The sequence below is a fragment of the Hydra viridissima genome, unplaced genomic scaffold (assembly GCF_058129835.1).
Source record: "Hydra viridissima isolate aposymbiotic clone 2 unplaced genomic scaffold, HvirCarnegie_v1 scaffold_1, whole genome shotgun sequence".
In the NCBI taxonomy this organism is placed as follows: Eukaryota; Metazoa; Cnidaria; class Hydrozoa; order Anthoathecata; family Hydridae; genus Hydra; species Hydra viridissima.
Window position 1 is genome coordinate 16,191,141 of NW_028324300.1, and position 5,383 is coordinate 16,196,523.

A 5,383-nucleotide genomic window follows, 5' to 3' on the forward strand; every position below is an offset into this window, starting at 1 on the left:
TTTAAAATTTGTTATACACATGTTTGATTGTAAATTAACTTTTTTTGTTTGAAACGTATTTGTACTCAATTGCTCAGTTATTTTTAACAAATTTATTTAGTTGTGCGCATTTAACGTTTTAAAGACAATTTCCTTTTTTAAAGAAACATGTATCAAGGGGATACCAAAAAATTAATAACTCATGTATAATTTACATTCGCTCTATATTAATTAAAGTTCATGTTATAAAAAATATAACAAGAATTTAGCTTTACTTTTTCGTCAATTTAAAGCATGATGAAGTGTTATTATTTTGTGTCAGTAACTAAAAACGTATTGTGTTGAACTTAGTAATGTCGAGGAAAATGGTTCTGCCTTACACTGATACAACCTATGTCAGCTGTAAATTACTCAGATGGTTTAATTTTTTCAATTTGAAGGCTTTTTTCTAAAAGGGTATTAGTTAAGGTTTCGCAACATTAAATTGTGGAAAACAGCCACTATAAATTAAGTAACAGACCTACCATAACCCGTATTACGGGATGTTTTTTGCTTGTTGTAATTATTATTATTGGGTCTTGACTTGATTAGTTTAAACCATAGTCAATAGAAGTTATACCTGGTCGGGAAATCTCGCGTAATTGAAGCTTATATTTATGCGAAACTTGAACGGTTAAAAAATAGCAGTCACTTGATCAAAGTAAGTGCAAACTTTATTTTAAAATGGCTGAAAGTGATATATATTTTTGTAGTGAAGATTTAGATTTCATGTTTTTGGACATAGATCAGGATCTTTTGGATAATCAAATAGAAGTCGATCTAAATGAAGCATTAGACGAGGCAAGTAAAACTTCATTTGTTATATTTAATCATTGTACATTAATATTTTAGTATAGTAATCGTTTATTCAGATTGGACTGATCCAGTCAGCAGCTTGTACATGTGTGTGAATAAACCAGAAGAGTTATTCACATTTCTTAGCGCGCTAATTTTTTTTTAAAATTCCAATTTATTTTTTACTCTTTAAAATTTATATGTAATGGTTATTCTTAGGTGACTACATCTGCAGTATTCTTATGTCAAAAGTGCAAAAAGTGTTATAATTCAAAGGGTGGGTTAACAAGACACATCCGTGCAAAACATTCTAATCGAAAACCTGACACTGTTGAAGCAGAAAATTTATTATCAGTTGAGACAATAAAAGCATTAGTTAATGAAGCTATAAATACTTTGCTAAGTGAAAAATACTATCCAGACATAATATTAAAAAAATTATCTCAATATAACAATGTAATAAATGATCCATTATATCAACAGTGCAACAAAATTTACAAAAAGTTAGTGAAGAAAGGAAATGGTGAAAACTTTTACATGGAAACATATTCTTCACTTGTAATAGAGTCTGATAAATATTTTAATGATCTTAAAAAACCTTGCAGTACAATTTTATCAACAGCGTTAACTGATAAAATTCTGTATTATTATAAAACATCTTTTTCAGACAATAAATCAATTGAACTGAAACCCATATCTGCAAAGGAACTAGATGGCTTGCAATACTTAGCTGGCTACGTTTTGTCAAAATTTTTAAAAAAAGCAAAAAACAGTAAACATTATCAATCTGAAGAAAACCAAGCAATTATTTCTATTTTAAAACACTGTATTCTTGAAAAAAATTTGTCACATGGACAAAGACTTATTGATGTTCAAAACAGAGGTGGACTGATCTCACTCACAGAAGAGTGTCTGCAAATATTTATTCAAACAGAAATAAAATTTCGGTCTGAAATATAAATTCAATGTCGAGAAAAGTTGACATTGCAAATATGGCATCTGAGCTAATTACAAATACAACTGTGCAAAGTTTTTATAATGCTATTGTTGAGAACTCCTGCCAGTTTAAAGTTGAAAAAGGAATTAAATCAAATCTCTTAGAGAGTATGGTAAAGTTATACTTAAGAGTAAGATCGTTTTCGATGGCTAAAGATGTTGTTCAAAAGGCAAAAAGCTATATTGAAAAAAACTAAATCAAAAGGTGGGCTTCGATCAAACATTAAAAAAGCATCTGATAAGTCTACGATAAAGAAATAGTGAGCAGAGGTGGATATAGGATACAGGTGAGCCAACACCTCTGGCACAGTGTCAGCCGTATGTTGTCACCCATATGTTGTTTTATGTATATTTGTGTTCTGTGTTGACCTCTGGCATGGTGTTGGCTCACCCGTAAGTTGTTTTATGTATATTTGTGTTCTGTGTATACCTCTGGCGCAATGTTGGCTCGCCTGTAAGTCGTTTTATGTATATTTACTATACTATTGTTTTGTGTTATCACTGTTATGTTGTTGTTGTATTTTTGTTTTGTTTAGACCTCTAGGACAGTATTGATTAACCTGTAAGTTATTTTATGTATATTTGCTCTGTTTTGACCTCTAGCACTGTGTTAACTCATTCTTAAGTTAATTTATGTATATTTGCTATGTTATTGTTTTGATGTTTTGTGTTGATAGACAACTTGGCTACCTTCACATTGGTGTCTATTGTTAAAAATGATTATTAGGTGGTTTCATTACTGAAACACTACTTCTAATCATTCACTAAAAGCCAAGAAATAAGTTTTTTTAAAAAAATGTATTTTTTAATGATATTGTCGTTTTTTATTTTTAGTGTTGTGAGAATGTTGTTTTCACAACAACATTCTCACAAGTTAGTTTTATTATTTATTATTCGTTTAGTTGGGTAATTTTTAATTCTTCACATTAATTAAAACAACATATTTATGTGCAATCAGTGTTTTTAGTAATAATTTTATTCCATTTTTTAGGGAGAGTTTCTGTTGTTATAACTGATTTTGGAGAATTCCTACATAGCAGAAGTTAAGAAATCTTATACTTTAAGCATTTTTTAAAAGCCAAGACGGAATGTCATTAATTTTCATACCATATACTAAAAGCTATATAAATATTGTTACAATTTTTGATTAAATTTTTTCATAAAATTTCAAATAATTAATTTTGAAACTTTATTATTGTACTGTTTTATATGTATATTATATATTATTAAATAAACAATAAAGTGGTGATTTTTTTGTGACGTTAAATCAAGGCATTTGTCCGAAAAAAACAAGTTTTCTTAATGAAAAAAGCATCTAGAAACTTTTATTTACAGAAATTTTATGAAATGTAATAGTTTTCTTTTGCACTCATAATCCGTACAAAAATAAGGAAAAAATTCGAAAGATAAAATAATAAGAGAAAATCACTAGCTAAAAGCTAAAGGAAAATGCGCTCTTTGAGATGCTTGTCAAAGTTTCTAAATTTTGACAAAATGTTGAATTTTTTTTTTTTTTCTATTGTTGATGAAAATCGTCTGGCCGATTTGGAAGTTGAAATATTCCAATACCTTGGTGTTTAGAGTTTCTTGTAACTCCACATTCAGGAAAAGCACAATTTGCTCCAGGCATTTTTAATTCAAAAAAACTATAAAATATATGTAACTTAATTATTTAAACAGCTTGAACGAAATTAATATTAAAAAATTAAAATTAACTAAATGGGAAGCTTTTAGAGTTAAGAGAAGTGGCACAATTTCATTCAAACGTTCACCCAATAAATCAGTAACAACTAATTCTCTAAACTTAAGCAAGGAAATTGTTTTATCTACCCCATGTTTGCTGTTTAGACAGTGAGAATTAAACAAAAAAGTATTAAAGAGATGAAGTGCTACTTTTTTATACCATCTGATTGTCTTTCTTAGGCAATCATAATATGATACCATTTGTTCCGCCCTATCTACTCCTGACATATATTGATTGTAATCTTTAACAATGTTGGGTTTCATTTTCTTCTCTCCTCTTCTGTTTGTCACTTCAATCATTTGCAATGAATGCATGTTGCTAATCATTAGCACGTTTCTTTTGTATTTCCATTTAGCAACCACTACACCTTCTCTGCTTCTGCTTATAACGTCTCCCTGTTTCAGTTTTGCTTTTGTACACTCTTTTGGATTTGACTTTCGGTCAGTTCTTAAAGTACCACAAATGTATATGTTTTTTGATTTATCATGTGCTTTGTTAATTCAAAGGAACTGTAAAAGCTATCGGTGTACAGGTGATAACGTTTTCCCAGAAATTTTTCCATTAAATCTAAAACAATAGCTCCCGTTTGACCCAACAAATGTTTATCGAGAGTTGTCTCGCCAGAGTAGATTTTTACTTTTAGTACAATGCCATCTGATTCGCAAAGCTCATAGAACTTGATACCATACTTATATCTTTTATTTTTCACATACAGCCTGAATACAAGACGTCCCTTCCAAAGCATCATTGACTCATCAATTGATATATTTTTATTAGGACAGTAGATGTTATCCATTGCATTATTTAAGTGATCGAGAAGTCTAATAATTTTACATAAGCGTCCACTACCCGAATCTTCATTGTTAATAAAATGCCAAAACCGTAATATTAGTTGGAATTTATTTCGTGACATTATTCTAGAAAATAAGGAAAATCTATAGAGACTGTTCTTAGACCAATAGTGTTCTAAAGATGGCATTTTGACACACCTCATATGAAGAAGAACTCCAAGGAACTGCCGCATATCTTCTGAATTTATTGGTTTCCAATCTTTAAAACGTGAGCTTCTTCTGAGGGGACGCTGCTTATTTATTTCTTGCGTTGCGTAGCGATTAGTTTCAACTACCATAGTATTTATAAGTTCTTCTGTAACAAATAGTCTAAAGAAATCTAATGGTTTCTTGCTCTCCATGTATATCTTCAAACCAGGATCGGCAGTATACAATATTGGACCACCCGTTGTTCTAGCTCTTTTCGGCGGTGGCTGCTAGATGAACGTCTGTGTACTGATTGCAGTGGCTGCTAGATGAACGTCTGTGTACTGATTGCCATCACTTTCTTCAGTGTTAATATCTTCAGAACCTGATTCTGATGCAGTCAAGCTCAAAGACGTAGTAGTATAAGCGAAAAATGAATCCGAATCTTTAATATCATCATCTTCACTATCCTCACAATCTTCCATTATCATATGTGACTAATATCAAAGGGGAGTTCTGGGATAAAACCATTTTTGATGCCCTTTCTGCATTTTTTTGATGATTGAGGGCATGAAAATTTTTTGATGCCCGTTTTGAGTTTTTTTGAGAATTGAGGGGTGTGAAAATGTTTTGATGATTTTTGGGGTGTGAAAATGTTTGTGTCGGGAAAAGGTTTTTTCATGACGTGACAAAAGGCGTAATGAAAAAAATTTAATGGGTGTTAAGGTGTTGAAATCGTTCGCGAAAAATTAAGCGTAATAAAACACCTGACCAAGAAGAAGGTAAAAGCTTCCGGATTGACCGACTTGCACGTCACCGGAGTTGAGAGTGACGACGAGCCTTCTTCCGGATG

General features: G+C 30.9%; 1 pseudogene across 1 annotated transcript; it reads left to right on the top strand.

Moving 5' to 3' along the window:
* The first annotated feature begins 561 nt into the window (after positions 1-561).
* Positions 562-2,794, top strand: LOC149893572 (uncharacterized; annotated as a pseudogene). The gene is made up of 2 exons (XR_016447842.1): positions 562-819; positions 1,033-2,794. The product of XR_016447842.1 is annotated as an uncharacterized LOC149893572 (transcript).
* Positions 2,795-5,383: the final 2,589 nt, after the last annotated feature.